The following is a 23,681-nucleotide window of genomic DNA, read 5'->3' on the forward strand; positions in this document are numbered from 1 at the left end:
AAAGAATACAAAACCGAGCCGGCCCGATGGCTCAGGCAGTTAGAGTTCCATGTTCCTAACTCCAAAGGCTGCCGGTTGGATTCCCACATGGGCCAGTGGGCTCTCAACCACAAGGTTGCCAGTTCGATCCCTTGAGTCCCGCAAGGGATGGTGGGCTCTGCCCCCTGCAACTAAGATTGAACACGGCACCTTGAGCTGAGCTGCCGCTGAGCTCCCGGATGGATCAGTTGTTTAGAGCGCATCCTCTCAACCACAAGGTTGCCGGTTTGACTCCCGCAAGGGATGGTGGGCTGTGCCCCCTGCAACTAGAAAACGGCAACTGGACCTGGAGCTGAGCTGCGCCCTCTACAACTAAGATTGAAAGGACAACAACTTGACTTGGAAAAAAGAAAAGGCCTGGAAATACACACTGTTCCCCAATAAAGTCCTGTTCCCCTTCCCCAATAAAATCTTTAAAAATAAATAAAAAAGAATACAAAACCATGAGTAGTATTATGAAGAGACAGAAGCAGGAAATGGCAACCCCTACACCAAACAGCACACTATATATACTTAAACATAATATACAGGGTAAAGAACGGGGGAAAGAAAAAAAACACTTAAAAATAAGAGGAAAAAGACAACTTGCTACTGCAGCACAGAAATAAACTCACAGCATAAAAAGGGATACTTTGTGACAACAAAAATATAAAAGGGGAGAGAGTAAAGGTCTGAACCGACAAAAGGGAATGGAGAAAGTCAACATGCTGACGAAAATGGAATACTCTAAATATCAAACTTTCTGTTACATAAACTTAATGGTAACCACTCAAAAAAAAAAAAAAAAAAAAAATCCAGAACTGAAATACATAACACACAAAAAGGAGAAAAAATAGAGGGGGAAAATCATAGAATACCAACACACTGAAATAACAGACAGCAACAAAAAGGCAAAGAAACAATGGAGACACCGTCCTACCAGAAAACCAGAGATAGAATGATAGGAAATTTTCACATATCGATAATCACCATACATGTAAATGGACTGAACTCACCAATAAAAAGGCACAGAGTAGCAGATTGAATCAAAAAACGAAACCCAACTACATGCTGCCCCCACGAGACCCATCTCAGCTATAAGGACAAATGCAGACTCAAAGTGAAAGGGTGGAAACTGATATTCCAAGCAAACGGTATTCAGAGAAAATCAGGTGTAGCCATACTGATATCAGATGAAACAGACTTCAGGATAAAAAAGGTAACAAGATACAAAGATGGACATTTCATAATGATCAAAGGGACTATAACAAGAAGACATAACAGTCATCAATATTTATGCCACCAATCAAGGAGCACCAAAATATACCATGCAACTACTAACAGAACTAAAGGGAGAAATTGACCAAAATACAATTATCGTAAGGGACCTAAATACATCATTGACAGTTATGGATAGATCATCTAAACAGAAAACAAATAATGAAATAGCAGCACGAAATGACATATTAGATGAAATGGACATAACTGACATTTATAGAGCACTTCATCCTAGTACATCATACTATACATTTTTTTCTAGTGTACATAGAATATTCTCAAGGATAGACCATATATTGGGACATAAAACTAGCCTCAGCAAATTTAAGAAGATTGAAATCATACCAAGCATATTCTCTGATGATAAGGCTTTGAAATTGGATATCAACTGCAAAAAGAAAGCAGGGAAAACCACAAATATGTGAAGATTAAACAACGTAATTTTAAAGAATGACTAGATCAAAAAAGAAATAAGAGGAGAGGTCAAAAGATACGTAGAAACAAATGACAATGAAAATACATCCTACCAAAATTTTTGGGATGCAGTGAAAGCGGTTTTAAGAGGGAAATTTATATCATTACAGGCCTATCTCAAGAAACAAGGAAAATCCCAGACAAAAAAGCCTCACGTTACACCTTAAAGAATGAGAAAAAGAACAAATGAAACCCAAAGTCAGCAGAAGGAAGGAAATAATAAAAATCAGAGCAGAACTAAATGAAATAGAGAACAGAAAGACAATAGAAAAAAATTAATGCAACAAAGAGCTCGTTCTTTGAAAAGATTAATAAAATTGAGAAACCTTTGGCTAGACTCAGCAAGCTAAAAAGAGAAAAGACACAAATAAACAAAATCAGAAATGAAACAGGAGAAGTTATCACGGATGCCACAGAAATACAAAGGATCGTCCAAGAATACTATGAAGGACTATATGCCACCAAAATCAATAACCTAGAAGAAATGGACATATTCTTAGAAATGTATAGCCTTCCTAGACTGAATCACTAAGAACTGGAAAACCTAAATTGACTGATTAACAGTAAGGAAACTGATTCAGTCATCGGAAAACTTCCCTAAAGCAAAAGTCTGGAACCAGAAGGCTTCACTAGTGAATTCTACCAAACATTCAAAGAGAATCTAATATCTGTTCTACTCAAACTCTTCAAAAAAATTGAAGAAGAAACAATACTCCCTAACTCATTTTATGAGGCCACATTACCCTGATATCAAAACCTGTTAAGGATAACACAAAAAAAGAAAATTACAGACGAATATCTCTAATGAATACAGAAGCAAAAATCCTAAACAAAATTCTAGCAAATCAAATGCAACAATGCATTAAAAAGATTATACATCATGACCAAGTGGGGTTCATCCAGGGACATAAGGATGGTTCAACATACACAAATTGATCAATGCGATACACCACGTAAACAAAATAAAGGACAAAAATCATATGCTTATATCAATAGATGCAGGAAAAAAAAGTTTGACAAGATACAACATTTGTTTATGATTAAAACACTTCATAAAATAGGTATAGAAGGAAAATACCTTAACATAATAAAGGCCATATATGACGAACCCTCAGCTAATATAGTAATTAACGGTGAAAAATGGAAGCCCTTTGCTCTATGTTCAGGAACACAACAGGGCTCTTTGCTATCACTTCTGCTTTTCAACGTAGCATTGGAAGTCCTTGCCAGAGCAATCAGGCAAGACAAACAAATAAAAGGGATCCCAAATAAAATTGGGAATGAAGAAGTTAAATTGTCACGTTTTGCCGATGACATCATGCTATATATAGAAAACCCTAAAGACTCCACCAAAACGTTATTAGAAACAATAAACAAATACAGTTAAATTTCCAGCTACAGAATCAATGTACAAATGTCCTTTGCATTCCTATATACTAACAATAAAATCTCAGAAAAAGAAATTTAAAAATTCCTTTTGCAATTGCAACAAAAAGAATAAAATACCTAGGAATAAACTTAACCAAGTATGTAAAAGACTTATATACTGAAAACTATAAGACATTTTAAAAAGAAATTGAAGAAGACACAAAGAAATGGAGATACATTCTGTGCTCATGGATTGAAAGAATCAACATAGTTAAAATGGCCATATTACCCATAGCAATATACACATTTAATGCAATCCCCGTCAAAATGCCAATGGCATTTTTTAAAGAAATAAAACAAACAAAAATCATCAAATTTGTATGGAACCTGGGAACGCAGACTGGTGCAGCTGTTATGGAAGGCAGTGTGGAGGTTCCTCAAAAAATTTCGAATAGAATTACCATATGACCCAGCAATCCCTCTGGGTATCTAGCCAAAAAATCTGAAAACATTTATACATACAGACACGTGTGCTCCAATGTTCATTGCAGCTTTGTTTACAGTCCCAATACATGGAAACAACCAAAATGCCCTGCGATAGATGAATGGATAAAGAAGTTGTGGTATATATACACAATGGAATACTATTCGGCAGTAAGAAAAGATTATATAGGGATATTTGTGACAACATGGATGGATCTTGAGAGTATAATGCTCAGTGAAATAAGTCAGACAGAAAAAGCAGAGAACCATATGATTTCACTGATATGTGGTATATAAACCAAAAACAACAAAAGAACAAGACAAACAAATGAGGAACAAAAACTTATAGACACAAACAATAGTTTAGTGGTTACCAGAGGGTAAGGGGCCTGGCGGGTGGGAGATGAGGGTAAGGGGTATCAAATATATGGTGATGGAAGGAGAACTGACTCTGGGTGGTGACCACACAATGGGATTTATAGATGATGTAACACAGAGTTGTACACCTGAAATCTATGTAAGTTTACTAACAATTGTCACCCCAAAAAGTTAAAAAAAAAAAAAATGAACAGCTTCACCAGCCCCATCACTCCTAAAAACAATGTGAATTTTATTGTATGTGAACTATATTTCAATAAAGCAGTTATTTAAAAATAAATAAAGAAAAAAAATTGTTTGGAACCACAAAAGACCCCGAATAGCCAAAGTGATCCTAAGAAAAAAGAGCAATGCTGGAGGTATCACACTCCCGGACTATAGCTTGTACTACAGAGCAACAAAAATCAAAACAGTATAGTATTGGCAGAAAAACAGACACACAGACTAATGGAATAGAATTGAGAACACAGAAATAAACCCACATAAATATGGACCAATAATTTTTGACAAAGAAACCAAAAATACACAATGGAGAAAAGACAGCCTCTTCAATAAATGGTGCTGGCAGAATTGGAAAGCCACGTGCAAAAGAATAAAACTAGATTGCTATCTGTCACCATGTACCAAAATTAATTCAAAATGGAACAAAGACCTAAGCATAAGACATGAAACAATAAACTGCATAAAAGAAAACATAGGTACTAAACTTATGGACCTTGGGTTCAAAGAGCATTTTATGAATTTGACTTCAAAGGCAAGGGAAGCAAAAGCTAAAATAAATGAATGAAACTATATCAAACTAAAAAGCTTCTGCACAGCAAAAACAAACAAACAAACAAACAAAAACAAAACAAAATAAAACAAAACAAAAAAACACATCGACAAAATAAAGAGGCAACCAAGCAAACGGGAAAAGATTTTTGCAAACAATGCCTATGATAAGGGGCTAATATGCAAAATATACAAGGAACTCATAAAACTCAACAACAACAAAAAACAAACAATCCAATTAAAAAATGGGGAGAGGACCTGAATAGACATTTCTCCAAAGAGGACATACAAATGGCAAATAGACATATGAAAAAATGCTCAACATCACTAATCATCAGAGAAATGCAAATAAAAATCACAATGAGATATCACTTAACACCAGGTAGAATGGTATCATCAACAAGGCAAATAATAACAAGTGTTGGAGAGGCTGTGGAGAAAAAGGAAGCCTCATACACTGTTGGTGGGAATGCAGATTGGTGTAGCCGCTATGGAAGGCAGTGTGGAGGTTACTCAAAAATTAAGAATAGAATTAATATATGACCCAGCAATCCCTCTCCTGGGTATCTACCCCAAAAATCTGAAAACACTTATCCATAAAGATATATGTGCTCTAATGGGATTTATAGATGATGTAATACAGAATTGTACACCTGAAATCTATGTAATTTTACTAACAATTGTCACCCCAATAAATTTAATAAAATAAAATTTTAAAAAAAGATATATGTGCTCCAATGTTCATTGCAGCTTTATTTACAGTCCCAAGACACGGAAACAACCAAAGTGTCCTTTGATAGATGATTATATAAAGAAGTTGTGGTATATATACACAATGGAATACTATTCTGCCATAAGAAAAGATGAAATAGTACCATTTGCTACAGCGTGGACGGATCTTGAGATTATTATGCTGAGCAAAATAAGTCAGAAAGAAAAAGCCAAAAACCATATGACTTCACTGATATGTGGTATAAAAAACTGAAAAGAACAAAAGAACAAGACAAACAAATGAAGAAACAAAAACTCACAGACATAGAAAACAGTTTAGTGGTTACCAGAGGTTTAGCGGGGAGAGACGTGGTAGATGAGGGTAAAGGGGATCCAATATATGGTGACAGAAGGAGAACTGACTCTGGGTGGTGAACACACAATGTGATATATATAGATGATGTATTACAGAATTGTACACCTGAAATCTATGTAACTTTGCTAACAATTGTCACCTCAATAAACTTTAAATATATATAGCTATATATAGATACATAGATATATAGATATAGATGTATAGATATATGGATATAGATATAGATATAGATACCAAGAAGGAATGGAATTATATTGTAAAAAGTAAAAATAGGAAGTGAGATGTCATTAAATATATTATAACTCTCAAAAAAAAAAAAAAAGAGCAAGAAATTAAAAACCCATTTGAATAAATAATAACAGAAAACTTCCCTAACCTGGCAAAGGAAATAAATATACAAGCCCAAGAAGCACAGAGAGTCCCAAACAAAATGAATCCACAGAGTCCAACACCAGGACACATCATAATTAAAATGGCAAAGATTAAACACAGAGAGAATCCTCCTCAGAGATGATATAGATACCTGATCACTGCACTGTACACCTGAAGCTGAAGCTGAGCAATAATGAATGTCAACTACAATTATACATATTTGTATATTATATATGTATAATATACAAAAATATATATATTTACAAGAAGTGGAGTACAACATTAGTAATAGAGGCAATGGAAATGTAATGGCTGTATGCGATGTCAGAGGGGTAGTAGACAGGGGTAGAGGGGTTATCACTGTGTGAGGGATATAAATGATAAATGTTTAACTATTACATTGTTTTGTACACCTAAAACTAATAAAAGAAATGTTAAAAAAAAAAAAAAAAAGACAGAGAGAACCCTAAAAGCAGCAAGAGAAAAGCAGTTAGTTAAGGGAGCTCCATACGACTGTCAGCTGATTTCTCAACAAAAACTTTGTAGACCAGAAGGGATTGACACAAAATATGCAAAGTAATGAAAAGCAAGGATCTACGACCAAGATTACTCTACCCAGCAAGCTATCATTTAGAATCAAAAGATAGATAAAAGTCTTCCCAGACAAGAAAAAGCTACAAAAGTTTATCACCACCAAACCAGTATTACAAGAAATCTTAGAGCGACTTCTTAAAGACGAAAAAAGATAAAAAAATATGAATAATAAAATGGCAATGACTACATATCTATCGACAATTACTTTAAATGTAAATGAAATAAATGCTCCAATGAAAAGATAGGGCTGAATGTGTAAGTAAACAACACCCTTACACATGCTGCCAACAAGAGATTTCAGATCGAAACACACACACACACAGACTGAAAGTAAAGGGTCGAGAGAAGATATTTCATGAAAATGGAAACAAGAAGAAGAAAAAAAAAAGCTGGGGTAAGCAGTACTTATACCAAAATAGACTTAAAAACAAAGGCTATAACAAAAGACAAAGGACCCAGTAATCCCACTTCAGAGTATTTATCCAAAGAAACCCAAAACGCTACTTCAAGGGGACCTGTGCATCGATATGTTCCTTGCAGTATTGTTTACAATGGTCAAGATGTGGAGGCAGTTTGGGTGTCTATCGAAGGATGAACCATAAATTACTCTTTTCATTTCTCTATTATTGGGCACTTATTTTATTCCTAGATAGATTATGCTGTTTGATTCTATTAATGACTTCTTTTTTCCCGTGTATTTATACAGATGGTTATTGCTGATGCATAGGAAAGTTATTAAACGTATGTGTTTATCCTGTGTCAAGTAAATTCATTAAACTTTCTAATAATTATAGTTAGTGTTTTCTAATAGTTATTCAGTTGAATCCTTACTGTGTGCAGGGATGTACAAATAATACAAATGCATAATAATAAAAATAATATTTCTTTCTTTCCTACCCAAAAATATAATTTCTATTTGTTGCACATTCAACTGCTTCCAAAATAATGTTAAGTAAAAACATTTATTACTTATTGAACACTTGTTATGCACTAGGTCCTGTCATAATTGTTTAATAAACATTATATGTTACTTATTATTTCCTTGATTTTTTTTTTTCTACTTAAAAAAAAATGTCTCCAATATCCTTAAATATCTGATTGGCTATTAGCTTGAAATAGATATAGTTTATCATGCTAAGTCAAGTAGCTTATATTCCTTTTTTAAAATAAAATTTATTTAAAAATAATTTTTAGGTTTATAGAAAAGTTCTTAGTATAGAGAATCCCTGTATACTACTCACTTTGTTTCTCCTAATTTGACAACTTACATAATCGTGGTGCATTTGTCAAAACTAAGAAATTCACATTGGTACATATTAAATAAACTCCTGATTTAATTCAGGTTTCTCCAATTTTCCCACTAATATCTTTTTTCTGCTCCAGGATGCCATCCAGGGTACCAAAACTGCACTTAGTCCTTAAGTCTGCCTCGTTATCTGTAGTCTGTGAGATCCTCAGTCTTTCCTTGTTTTTAAGGACCTTGACAACTTTGAGGAGTACTTTGAGGAGTACCCTCAATTTGAGGTGGTCTGATGTTTTTCCTCATGGTTAGATTGGCGTTATGAGGGAAGAATGTCACAGAGAACAGCCCTTGCTAGCATATCATATAAGTGGGTACATAATATCAACCTTACTTATCTCTAGTCATGTTAACCTTGACTGAGGTAATGTTTGCCAGGTTTCCTCACTGCAAAATTACTTGTTTTCTCTCTCTCTCTTTCCATACTCTATTCACTATGCCACTAATGAAGTCTAGCCTATGCTCAGGTGGGGAAAGAAGTACGCTTCACCTCCCGGAGGAGACAGTACCTACATATATTATTTAGAATTATTCTGTAAGGGAGATTGATCATCTCCTCCATTTACTGACTAATTTAAACATTGATTCATACTAGTGTGGACTCATAGATGTTCATTTCATGCTTTGGCTTATAATCCAAAACTGCATTATTTATTTTATTGCTCAAATTGTTCCTGCTTTGGCCAGTTGGTTCTTTCAGTTGGCTCCTGTGTCCCCTTGACATGCCCCATCATTTGTTGTTGTTCTGTTTTGTTTTTCTCCTTTTGTTTTTTGAGCACTTCATTACTTTTTGGAAAGATTCTCAAGGCTTACCTTGTACTCTCTCTGGCAAAGCCCTAGAAATAGCTATTTCTCAAAAGAGACTTGGTTCCTTTTATTGGAAAATGGTATTTGGAAACCAAGAGCTGGGCACTGGATGTTGTATTCCTTTTTGCATTTAAAGTGCTTTGCTTCATTTTTTAAAAAAAAACTATAGTAATATACACATAACATAAAATTTACCATCTCAACCTTTGTATGTATACAGTTCAATGGAGTTAAGTACGTTACTGTTGTTCAACTATCACCACCCTCCATCCACAGAACACTTTTCTTCTTGCAAAAATAAGACTCTGTACCCATTAAACAACAACTCCTCATTATATCCTCCCCCAACCTCTGGCAACCACCATTCTAATTTGTCTCTATGAATTTGACTACTCTAGGTACCTCATATAAGTGGACTCATACAGTATTTGTCCTTTTCTGACTGGCTTATTTCACATAACATAATTTCCTCAAGGTTCATCTATGTTGTAGCATGGGTCATCATTTCCTTCTGTTTTAAGGCTGAACAATATTCTATTATATGTATGTACCACATTTTTGTGTGTACATTTATCTGTTGATGGACACTTGGGTTGCTTCCAGACATTGGCTATTGTGAATAACACTGCTATGAACATGGCTGTACAAATATCTCTTTGAGTCCCTGCTTTCAATTCCTTGGGTTATATACCTAGAAGTGGAACAGTTAGATTATGTGGTAATTCTATGCTTAATGTTTTATGAAACCTCCATATTATTTTCACAGCAGGTGCACCATTTTACATTCCCATCAACAGTGCCCAAGGGTTCCAATTATCCCACATCCTTACCAATAACTTCAAACTCATAGAATATACAACACCAAGAGTGAACCCTAACATAAACTATGAACTTTGGATGATGATGGCATGTCAACACAGATTCATCAATTGTAGCAAATGTACCATTCTGTAGGGGGAGATGTTTGTAATGGGGGAAGCTGTGTACGTGTGGAAGTCAGGGATATGTAGGGTATCTCTATATTGCTCTCAATTTTGCTATGAATCCTAAAACTGCTCTAATAAATAAAATCTTTAAAAAATAAAAAATAATAATTAAAAAAAATATATATATATATATTAACCTTTCCCTATGGCCTCAGTGAGTGCATTGAAAAATATATTGAGCTTAGCCTAAAGAGATGGGAAAACAATTGTACTGAGACAGTGTCATCTGAGAGAATTAAGATACATACATATATTTAACAGCTTCAAATTAAACAATTTTTATATGACTTCTTTCTGGAAACTGATATCTGTTCCCTCATAGTAATTATTCCTAAGTTTTACCTGTAAACAAAATAATAGAAGTATTGGGTTCATTTATTAAACTATGGCAAACTATTTGCAGTGAAAATGCCAGCTGAACAATCACTAGTGGTATTTAACACAACTTTTAAAATTGTCAAGGGAATAAGCTGACAACTTAGCAAAGCATGTTGGGAGGTGAACAAACTTTTTGACACCATTCCTGTTCTTTGCCAAACTCAGTGAAGATAAGTTTGTAAGAATGAAAAAGCTTTTCAAATTGGCTGATTTAATAACCTCTTCCCACTAGAGAAAAATCTTTTCAGTCTGATGAGGCTAAAGCAATCTAAATGGAAATATTGGTTCCCACAGATTTCTATTGGCTTTGATGATAAAACCTTCTGCCTCATCTATTTCCTTTTGATCTAGTTGAAAAGGGATGCTGGGAGAGGCTAGGACCAGGCTCCTTCAATGACCAGCTGCTGATACAGCTGTGGCTTGTTAAGGCCACAGGACAAGAAAAAGTTCCAGCATGCTTCCTGTTTTATCACATTCTTAAGTTAACATTATATTACTGAGAAAAGTGATATCCACACAGATGCAGAAATATGGTATGTACTGAAGCCCAAATGGATTGTAAAAGTGAGGATCCAGCCACATATTTCAAAAAATTATTAAGATGTAAAAGCTTATCAATAGAACCTTTATTCCAACTTAGCAATTTGAAACAAAGATCTGCTTTTAGATAGTTTACTTGTCTAAGATTGATGGGGAGAGAGTTTGATTTCTCTGGAGAAACACACTTTCTGGTCTCAAGTATCCAGACGGATTTGCATCCTAGATCCAGCCTCAGAGGCTTAAGGAATGCTGCAGAAGGCCTCCAGCTGATAGGGGGGATCTTAACCATGACTCTTACTGCTTTCCATTAAGGAAATGAGAAGCAACTCACTTTTTACAAGGTGTTAACTAAGCTTGGCTGAGCAGCCCAACTGAAAAATCAAACATGCCCAAACACTTCATGTTTATAAAAACAAACTCCATTAACATGCCTGGCTTCCCTTTTCATAAAATTGCAGATGATTTACTGCATATCTTAGTGCAGTCCAATTTTCCTGTAAAATGCATGTTCTGTATTATGTTTGGCACATTTTAGGCGATCAGTGTGTAATTGTTGAATTGAATTAGAATTGATTTGTTTTCCATGAAAATTATAATGGAGGATTTTACAGAACTTGTGACTACCCAACTGGCATAAAATGGAGTATTTATACAAGCTATAAGAACTGGTATGCACTCCTAAAAGGAAGTTAAACATTTTTTTTTAATACCACAGTGTTCATCCTTCCAAAATCGGGCTTAAAACGAAGACCAAATTCTCTAACAACTTGCTCCATCAAGTAGGGCCTTATTACAACAAGTCTCTCCAGAGTAATTTAAGTGTCTCCAATCCCTATATATCTACTTATTTAAATTATTCTAGTAAACCCAATTCTAGGACTTCACTAAATTTCTTAAAATATTTCCAGGATGATGTCTACTTTTTCTCTTCATCCACTTAAAAAAAAAAAAGATATTCAATAATAGAGAAAAAAATAGTATACAGCAATCATCTCTGTATCCATCCATAGAAACAAATATACAACTGATCACGCTACGTGTCCTTCCCCCTCAGAAGGAAACATTTATCCTATTTATCCGAGTCTTAACTCAAATTTGCTCACTGACCTGTGGCCTGGAAACAGGAAGGCATTGTAATAGGTTCATAGCAGAAATTAGTTTCACTTTTAATTTTTGGCAAATCATGGGCTTAAGTAAGGTTTGGATGATTTCACATATTCTTTAGAAGACTCTGTAACCCTATTGTAGACATGTACTTAACTAAACTTACTAAAATTTCATTGGTGAAGATGAAAGGGACATTGAAGAGGTTTCAAAACCCATCTTCTCTCATTGCAAAGGCCATGTAGTCCCCTCTTCACACAGGCAGGTCTCCGGCAGTCTCCATGCATGGCCAAGGACACCTTTCTGCTGTTCTGTGCTACATGCTCTAAGTCTTGCCACACACTTAAAACACCTTTACCCTCAAAGCCAAAAGCCACATGGAAGGACTAATTGTACAATACACTTTCAGTCCTAAGGGCTTTTCGTTGGTTGGTTGGTTGGTTAGTTTTTTGAGAATCAGAGGTTAAAATGTCTAGAAGAGTTTTTTTTTTCAGTTAAGAATAGTCAAACTGAAATTGTAAACACTTATTCTTTGAGTATTTATTGAGCACCTACTAGGATACACTGAAGATACAAAGGTTATTTAGTGTTTGCTCTTTTCAAGTGCTAGGTAATGAGGATAAAATGATGAGCAAAAGAGCATTGGCGATTTTTGTCTTCATGGAATTTATAAGCTGGTGGAAAAAAATCGAGAAATGGAAATAAAATAGGGGAAGTGTTTTAAGCAAGATATGAACAAAGCCCTGTAGACGCTCTCCCCATGCTCACCACCCTCTGCTCCTTCTTTCAAATTTCCTCTTCCATGGCCACTGCTCCAAAAACAGACGCCCAGTCTCGTTCCTCCTTTGCCCATATCTTGGGGGTCCCTAAGTATTCTCATTCTCTTGACATTGACCTCCACTGCAACCATCTCTCTATATTTTTCCTGACAACCTCATTTAGGTGACAACAGACAATATGTTTCATTTAATTGATCCTGGCTTTTTTGAAATTCCTCCCTAGAAATGCAATACTGTAACTCAATAGAGATAAAATATCCACAGAAAGTCCTGGAAAACGGAGGCCAGGAGCAGAAATTGGAAGCATCAGATCAGGCTAGAGGTGAAGGATTTTTATGAGGTAGGGTTTTGAGGGAGACTAAATCATTTCATACAGAAGAGGCAACTCTGAAATTCCATGTGGGTCCTTCTACTATTGGACATTTCCTTTCATTTGAGCAATTCTTAAATTGTTCAAAGTCATAATCATTTTAAATTTATATATTGATTCTCTTCGACTGGGAGATCCTTTGAGGGCCATGGCAACTTCCTTTGAATTTATTCAGCTTATCCTTTCCCCTACAGCACAAGGCTCTCTACAAAGCAAGTACTTATTCCTCCCAGAAACATTCATTGGCTACGACCTCACACAAGGCCTTGTGATAGTGACCTGGAGGACACGAAGATGTACACACAAGTCAATAACATGCCGTTTTGACCAAAAGAACGCGGATTACGGTATTTCCTTCTTATAAACACATGGAATAGTTGTGAGCATTTGGTGCTTTAAAAATGACGTTTAGATATTCCTTTCAGCCACGTATCACACAGCACTAACAAATATATAGTGTCAATATAATATTGTTATGTCTTCAACCCACATCATCAGTCACAGGCTTATCTGTGTTACACAGCCTCCATTTCAAAGCAGTTAGGAAACTCTAGGGTGGGTAGTGATTTAGGAAGAGATGAGAATAGTTGCACATTTCCGAAAGAGTCATGGGTGTATTTTTGTGGGAATGATGATAATGACGATCATGATGATAATGATAAGGTCCCCAGCTGCCCTGTTGAAGTTCCTTTCTGGGAAACAGCTGGAGAGTCATTCTCTAAAGATCGCATCTGGCTTGATTTGCCAGCACTCAAATCCCATTGATCTGGTTCTGTTCTAGCCCTCTGTACTCACAGTTCAAAGAGCAGGGAGGCCTGTAAAGAAATTACTGCCATATTGTTCAATCGGCCACAGTGAGCAATATATACGATTATAATTAGGAACACATTAAGGGAAGCAGCTCAGTGGACATAAGCTGCTTGACTGCATACGCTTTTTGATGAGGGCTTAGCGCCAATCCGAGAAGAAAAAGATTAAATGTTTGTTACCAATCCTTTTGAACTTGTGGCAGAACATGTGGTAAAGCATTTTTGATTCAAATTAAAAGCATCCTAGGATAAAAATAACCCTGTTCTCCCAGGCCTTTCCGAGTGAAACCATTTGGAGACTGATTTATTGTGTAGCCCTTAACCTCTTTCCACCAGCATGATTAACGTAAGCATTTCTGAATCCTATGTAAGCCTGGACAGGTATTTGTCTTGTTACACATCTGTGGAACAAATGGCAATACAAATTAGACACTCAACAGATGTAAGTTTTCAAAGGCCAGGCAAATTTAATTTGACTGTGCATGTAAATGAAAAGTTCATTGAGCTCTGAGGTCAACGCTGTGAGTTACAGGTAGAGAAGGTTGTTGCGTCAAATGTCACTGAAGGGCCAGTCGTTCCAAAACCCTCTAAAAGCACCTTCCTAAACCAAGCAGAGAAAATGTAGGCTGCTGTCTCAGCACCAGAGAGGCGAGCCTGGGTAAGGCTGGCAAAGAAAAGGCCTGGTTTGACCACATCATCCAGAAAGCCTTTTCACGGAAGTAAATAAGGCAAGATGACCCTATCAAATATTCTAAGCTTCCATGTTGAGAGGAAGCATGGTTTAGTGATTTCTCCTGGGAATGAAGAAAAGAATTCAGCCTCCTACTTCCTCTGTGGCCTTGGGCAAGTCTCTTAACCTCTCTGTGCCTGTTTACCTATAAAATTGGGATATTGGTGTTTACCCACTGCACAGAAATCTAAAGTTTAACGTCTTTCCAAGGTGATTGCTGATCAAGAGCACTTTTCTGTTGATTAGAGGGAATGCGGCCTGATTCATGAATCATGAATAAATAAAGCCAATGAAATCTTTGAAAAAAATAAAAGTGATTGCTGATCTACTGAAAACGACACTACACGTTGATATTTCATGAATCTTGAAACTGTGAAACAGCATGACATTATCTGTCAAAGTGATACTTTAGTTTAAGTTGTTTTTACTATATGGTTTTTTTTTTAAATTTCTATAAACAGTGAAGCCCCCAGAGGCTAATTGGGGAAAAAAAAAGCCTCAAGTACAATATTTTCACACATTTTCTCACCCAGTCCTCCCACATTCAAGAAACACACGCACACACACACACACACACACACACACACACACACACACAACTTCCTCTTCCCATTCCAAATCCTGAAGACTTTTTTTCTCTATATAATTTCTTCCTGGTAAGGTAGATATAGTTAATAGCAGTAATGCTAAACTTCTGAAAGCAGTAAAAATCAATAGTTCATACCACAAGCAAACTTTTCAGCACTCTAGTTATCAAACTCTGTCAAGATGTCCACGTTCTATTATCTAAAGTAGCATTTCCCAAGTTCCCAGGGATGTTGATAGGTGTTTTATGTAAAAACTCTTTGATCATAGCATTTTGGAACATATTTGGTTAAAGCCAGTAATATGACTCTCTTTAATATGATAATGTGTGTTGTGAAATTCTGAGAGGGCAAAGTATGAAATATGTTCCTAACTTTTTGTACCCCTTTACTTTCAGGGGCCTGTTGTTCTGAAGAAAACAATTGGGGAAATACTAACCTACAGGGTTTTGTTATACTTTGGCTATTTGAGAAAGGTGAATGAAAGTAGGGCCTCTTAAACCACAGGAAGTTATTTCTAAATCTAAATGAGGTGGATTAAGAATGAGGATTTGCCTTTAGAAAGAAGATTAAGGCAAATGGACAATTACAGTATTCCTTTTTGGTCTTGCTTTCACCAGGAACAAACTGTTGCTATTACTTTTTTGCTTTGTTTGCTTTGCTTCTTTCCTATAGGAATAATAATAATAATAATAATAATAATAATAATAATAAAAGTATTTGGAGCAGCCAAGTTCTCTGTATTATAAATCTGTGCCAATTAATAGAGGGTCAAACAAACCAAAACTGTAGTTTATGATAGTTTTATAAATAAATATATTATGTTTAAGTGATCCTTATTGTTCTTTGAAATGCCAATTAGTCAGGAAACTCTTGCTGCTTTATAGCCATTAGTCAGGGAAAGTGGGACTTACGACTCCACAGCAGTGTGAGAATAACTCACTGCCTCACTTCTAAATGGCAAAGTTAAAAGGGAGCAAGGGACGTCCTTCAGGTAAAAGTGGTATAAATGAAGACGAAAATCCATTAACAACTTTTACTGCCGATAGCTAGGTAACCACAGAGCCCTTCCTGTGAGTACCTTTACATCATCTGTTTTTCAGGTCTGCCTTCCCCATTAAATTCTGAGTTCCTTGAGGTCAGAGACAACATCTTTTTTGCATCATTTTCTCTGGAATATTCTATAGAGCCTGAATCATAGTAGGTACTTGTTATACATTTACTGAAATGAACTGACATCAAGTGATTTGGAATAAGAATATTTATAAAAAACATATTCTACAATACTTAGCATACTGAGGTCAAATCTTATTTTCAAAGTGAAGTAGAGAAATTCTGTATTTACCTAGGTATTTCTGGCCAGAATATGTAGCTCATTTGTGGCTGAAAGACATGACATAAAGGCATAAATACCTTATAATATTTATTATGGGTCATAGAAAGCTTGCTCAAATGCAATTTTTACCTATATGATTTTTAAAAATCAATATGAGAAACTTTTTAATATCCTGGGTAAATGTCACGATTTGGTTATAACCCATTGAGTTGATTTTTAATCTTGAGTTTTTCACCTGTCATGGAATCATTTATTCCTCAGTGCTCTGCATCATCTGGGAATGTGATGACTCTGATTTTAATGTTACTACCAAGATTTTGATTAAAAATTTTAATTCCATGGCCAAGGGAAGACTTCAGTAGTTCAAAAACAACTTCATTTAACTAATTAACAGCATTGGAATGTGGGCTTTTAATCTGCAGTTATGCTCTCATCCTCCCTACATGTCTTTAATATATACAAGGATATCCCAAGACTTTGTCAAAGACTTTGCTGACATGTATTTTGATTCCATTATAATTGTAAAGTTATTGTTACTATGACATTGTTCTCGGAGCCGACACCTACCTACCGCATAATAGAAACAAAACAATCATAAAGATTGATATGGTCAAGACTCAGGAACAGACAGAATAATGCCAGCCTAATCATGTCCAGCACAATTGCATACTTTCATACATCTGATTTCCTTGACATTAACATGGAAACTGCCATCATGAAACATACGGCCAGTAACTTAGCTCCCTCAGACTTCCTTGTCCTTGAGCTATTTGGGAACTGAATCCTATACTTTATATGCTTCTGTTGTAATACCTTTCTTTTCTTCTGAAATGTCAGGTAATTGCCACAAAATGCCTTCAGCTTATAGTTTTTTTTTTAGCATAGCTCAAGATATTTTATTATTTATTACAATCTATACCAAAAATTCCAAGAGTTACCATCAGGCAGAATTTGGTACCAGATTATGAATTAATTGATACATTTCTCATCAGTTTTAAGAAATTAAAAAAACATACACATCAGAGAACTAAATGAAAGAATCCTAGTTTGTATGAGATATTAATAAAGACAAAAGTTGTAGTTTAATTCATTGGAAAAAGCATGGACTATTTAATCATTAGCAATGACACAGAGACAGAAAATGAGCATGGAACCCAATTTTGAAGCATTTAACTCAGGTGGACTAAAGATAAGAGTAAATAATCATTTATAATAAATATTTGAAGACCTAGAAGGTCCCTTGTACAATATTAACCAACATAGGAAACCAGGAAGTTGCGAAAAGATCACATATTCTACTTTAGAAAAACTAAATTGGCAAAAGATATCATATGCAGAGTCAAAGGACCAACTTAGAATAGGGAAGAATATTTGTAAATTAAATAATGAAGGATTAATATATAATGCACATTCTGATAGAGCAATGTTACAAATAAACAAAGAAAAGAAAGAAGAACTGTTGAGTTACAGACATGAGATAATTGTAGGTAGTTCATGGAAAAGCAAATCCAAATGACTAACAATTGTATGAAAAAATGCTCAATTCCACTAGCGATCAGGGGTCGGAGATGGGGAATTTAAAGGAACAATAATATGTCACTTTATCAATTTGCCTCAAACCAGCAAAAATTGAAAAAAAGAAGACTTGTTATACATTTAGATAAAAAGTGATAATAATAATTTGAATAAAAGAAAATGGGAACTCCCACACAGTGTTGGAAACATGAAGTGTTGCTGTCTCTTTTAGAAAGTAATGTAGCAAAATCGATTACGTTAAAAATACTCTTCAGTCCAAAACTCCCACTTTGGTCATCCAGAATAGAAATTTTTAAAATATTATATAAGAGTATTTCATGCAGCATTGTTTAGATATATTTTATGTAGTATTGTTTCAAGTGGCAAAAAGAAAACTGAGTGGAAACAAATGAAAGCTTACTGATAAGTGAATGGTTGAATTTGTTAAGCAGCCACTAGAAATCAGAAAATAGAACATTTGACATGGTAGAAGCACTTTCATGTAGTGTTAGTAAGTTAGTTGACGAAATGTTTTATTATATAATCTTGTATTTATTTTAAAAATAATTTTAAAAATCCCTATTATGCATGTGCATAGGAGTGTGTGTGTGTATTATATATACAATATATATTTATAGGTACATGTATGTATACCTGGCTATATTTTTGTTTGTAGTCATATGAGCATGATAAGATACACAAAATATGAATGATTATATTGTTATTATGTGTCACTGGGGTGCACGTGAGAAGAGAACGGATTCCAAGAAGAAAAGTATAAGAAAATAGTAATACTTTAAAAACCTCTAGCATATGTGCAACTGTATACATATGTCATCAGATTTATGCATTATGCAAAATAATATACATGTATTTAAAGGAATGTTTGAATAAAACGAATGAAAAGGAGGTAAGCACAGAAACTGTGTGAACAAGTCAGAACACTACTTCTAACAAGTTGAAACTATTTAATTATAAATTAAATCAATTAAACAATTTCTGATACTAATAGTACCCATGTCAGCTCTCTCTGTTACAATACTTTAGAGATTACCAAGTGCTTTTCCATTAATTGTCTCATAATAAAACTCACAACCCTGCCTATGATTAAATATAAGCATTATATGCAACTTTATCCTAGTTTATAAATTTAGTTTAAGAAATTGATATCCTTTTAATTCAGATTTTAAAGTCACTTACCAAGAGAAAAGTCTATATTACAAATTTTTATTCAAATTCCCTGCCACCTTCTAAGGCCACAAAAGCTAAATGATGCTAAAAACAAACTATAGAAATGAACGCTTAGAGGCAAGAGGCTGGGCCTGAGAATTTCAGTATTCCATCCATGAAGCTATGGGCACTAACATTCTTTCAAAAGACCCAGCTGAGCTGGGAATGAAGAATCACAGTTTCTAATCTTGGCTTTGCTGAGAACTTGCAATGTGACTTTGAGTAAATCACTTGACCTTTCTGAGCTTCTGATTCCCTGTAGGTACTAATCCTGGCCTTATCTCCCTCATTGTTTCAAAAATGAAATGAGATGGATGATTTATGTGAAAGCACTTTGAATAGTAAAATGTGCTATATTATTATTCAAACAAGGCATTATCCTCTCAAACCTACTTAGAAGGGGGTTGTAAATGAAATACTGCATATTAATGTGCTTCTGGGTTTCAGAGAACTTGGATTCTCTGGGCACTATTAACAGTCTCCGCTCTTTTTCAGCGCAGCATAAATTATGCGCTCTAAACAAGTCTTCAATACCCTTCGGAAGCCTGAGAGGCAAGTGTGAGGCTGCTTAGGATCCCCAAAATAGGTACCACTGAAGAGAAAGGAAGAGCGTTTAAGAAAACAGTGAACAGGCCTGCCTGCCTGTCAAGCCTGTGCCCAAGCTGCAGTTCCTCATGTGCACGGGTGTTGAGAATAAAGCAAACATGTCTGAAAACCCAAGTCTAGGCAGGAATTGCCATAGCCTCTGGGTATTTTACCAAGTTACTATAATAGATGTGTGTCCGTGCATACGTGTGAATATACACAAACATGACATTCTAAAAGCAGATAGCTTTGCACATTACACACCCAATTCACACAATGGCATCCGTTCCACAAACCTTATTTGCTATTGTAATTGGGTCCTTTTGCAAGTCTGTTTTGTGTGGTTTTCACCCTACAGTTATTTACCCACTCTGTAGCCTTCTACGTCTTCAAAACGTACATGTTTTTCACAACTGTCTCTGTACATTGCCTCTCAGAAATAACTATTTCCCTACTTACAAATCTCAGAAGTGCCTGAATAGTTTGTTATTGTTGTTGTTTTGAAAATATTAGAGCTTTGGAATGAGGCAAGACTTGGAAAAATTTGGTCATGGATTTTTTCAATCTGGGGACCCTGACTCAATCTGGGAATTCTCACTGGCATTTTATTAGAACCACCAAATCCATTTCATTACCTGTCAGGTTTCAGAGGAAGTAAATCTCTAGAACAAGGTTCCCCTTGTGTGTTCAAGTGCACCTTGGGTCTTATTCTCCCCACAAGCCCGTAAAGGTAATAGCAATACACTCTGCTGGGCACACAGTAAAAAAGCCTCATTCCCTTTTTGCCAAGGCCCTCATGGCTGTCATTCCTCAGTCCCTGTGGCTACTGGTAGCCCTTATCACTGCAAGGAAAGAGGCTTTTTCCAATACAACATGGCTTAGTGGTGAAGGGCCAGCATTATAGGGTCTGAGATTGGACTTGACATCTCAGCTCAATCACTTATGTGACTTTGGGCAAATTTCTTAATCTCTTTGATCCGATTTCTTCATCTGGCAAATGGGCATAAAAGCTTCTAACTGAAAAGAATTATGGTGAGGATTAAATGAGACAGCACACAGGAAGGGCTTAGGATAGTACCAGGTACATAGTCAGCACTTAACCCATGACAGCTGGTAGTTACAGTAACATAGCAGACATAGCAGGCATCACTCACTACTGCTGAAGTAGGAAAAGTACCCAGTTATGGAGTCCATTAAAAGAGAAGAAAAAAAACTTGAATTCTCTAAACTTGAAGTGAGACAAGCTATATACATCAATTAGTAAGAGTTGTAACTACACAGACAGCTTTCCTGCCCATAAAATTTCGCAGGTCAAGTTCCATAAAATTTGCACAGGGAAATCAGGAAGAGGGAGTCGCCACTCTCTTGGGCGACTCCTGAGCAGCTCCACGGCAAAGCAAGAAAGGGAAAATAAATCTGAAACACTTAATACATTTGAAGCACTTGGATATGTAACTTAAGATGTACATGACATTACAAAACATTGTAGATCCCAATGTATGCTGAGAATCAGAAATTCTGGGTTGAAAGAACTAGTCTCCCTGCCCTGAGCGGTATGACCACTCAGGCACGAGTGTCCTTAGTTGGTACCCTTGTCTTTTAAAGAAGAGATCAGGCTTGTCTGTGCGGTTCCTGCGGGCACAGTGGTGACCGAGTTCTGTGGGCACAGCTAGGGGTAGGAGCAGCCTTGATTTATAGCATTTGCCAATTTATGTGGCACAAATACTCCCACTACAAGCCTTTCCTGAAAGCAAAATTGTGAAGAGATGCATGCAGCCAGAAGCAGCCTGCTCCACCGCACCACTGTCTAAGTGGAGTTAGCCCCGAGGGTAGATGTTATAAGATGAAGACTTCAGCTCTCTCAATCTCTCACGTCACTTCGGTCTAAAACTGTTGGGTTTTATTGCTCTCTTCAGGCTGAATCATTTCCATTTGCTTAATTTTTCCCACCGATCTTACCTTCTTGTCCTTGGTTCTTCCTCCTGGAGCTCTGCTGGGAATTATAAGTCATCTGCATCCTTCTGACTGTGAAGATAACTAAAGAGAGATGTAGAGAAATCAGTCATTTATGTAAATATGGAGACCTGGATTTCTAATAATGCTGTTACAAAATAAGCTCATTTTAACTAAGGTTCATTATAGCATGTGTTCAGAGTAAGTTGCTAATATTCAAGTTCAGGTCCTTATCACTGTACTTTTGGCCTATCTTCAACCCCTGTTAATATGGTTTATCAATTTCTCTCTCCACCGTATCCATCCTGCACACTGCTGCCAGAACTATCTTCCTGAAATAATACTTGGATTACATTCCCTACTCAACAGTACTAGTGGTTTCTCAATCGTCTCAGAAAAAAGTCCAAACTTTTAGCCTTTATGACTTTTCTACTGTTCTTACTTCATATTCTACTTTTTCTGTAACTCTATCCTAACCAGTCTGTGATTTGATCTTACCTCTTCTGAACTCATTCAGTTCTCTTGTCTTTACCTCCCCCATCGCTCATATTACAAATGTTTGGTGTTGAAGCTATTTGTTTACATAATCTCCTCAAATGGATTACCAGCATGAAAAGCACCAGGGCTATATCTCTGACTATTCTGTCAGCACTCTTCAAGAAAACTCTCTGCAATAATGTGAAAGTTTTTATTCACACTGTCTAATATGGTGGCAACTAGCTACACGTGGTTATTGAACACATGAAATGTGGCCAGTGCAACTGTAAAACTGAACTTTAATTTTATTTATTTTAATCCATTAAAATTTAAATTTAAACAGTCTCAGATGACTAGTAGCTACATATTGGACAACACAGCTAGACCTTCTTAAGGATATAGCAGTGTCTTCCACTTTGCAGCTATGCAGTAACTATTTGTTGAAATAATCAATGAAATTCTGTTGTCGCAGCATAACCACCAAAACTGCCTTCTAGTTCATCCCTAATTTCTAACTCTCTTACTGCAGCCTCTGGCCACTTCCTTGTTCCCCCAAACCTTTCTGGTGACCAGTCACTGGATGGACTTTAAATGTTCACAAGTACACAATCTGCTTTCATCACTCTAAGACTCAGAAGTAAGTACTGAGCATGCCAGGAATGGAGCATTTGAGAGCAAATTATTTCTTTCCACAGGCTCATCTCCACTCTCAAGGGCAAGTAGGCCAAAACCTGCATGTCTTAAACTCTACACTGAAACTTTCTAGAAACTGCCCAGCCACATTGGATCATTTTTGCCACGCTATTTAAATTCAGTAAAAGTCTACATTTCAGCTTTTTTATAGCTGAAACATGGTTAACTCTTGATAGAATATGAATATATATATTTAATTGTCAGCAAATAATTTCATGTATTTTGTGCATTCAATTACACAGATGGGACAAGAGTTCTTTTGCAATTTAAGGAGTTTAAAATAATGTACTCTGTTTCAGCATTGTTAAAGAAAAACTAGAAAAGTCTTTCTCTCAAACAATTTGGAAAATGCCAAACTTCTTTGAGGAATATCTCTGAGTAGAGTTTTAAAGTGAAATGAACCTTAAACATCAATGAGCTCAATGCACCCACTTTACATTTAAATATAATTGTGGTCATATAGCATTGTTTTCGTAAAACTATTAGTAAATCTTGACCTACAGCAGAGATAATCAGAATTATATCTGATTTCCGTAGCACTTTCCATTAATTAACAGAATCCTAGTTTATAGGAGCATTAAAATGTCTTTTACTTAAAATGAACAGATTGTTAGATCACTTTATAAGTATAAAGGGAAAATGCTGTTTACACGCTGCACCCTGTAGTAGGCATATTGAATAA

Source organism: Rhinolophus sinicus, chromosome 16 (assembly GCF_057876585.1).
Source record: "Rhinolophus sinicus isolate RSI-liver-muscle chromosome 16, RSI-T2T, whole genome shotgun sequence".
NCBI lineage: Eukaryota > Metazoa > Chordata > Mammalia > Chiroptera > Rhinolophidae > Rhinolophus > Rhinolophus sinicus.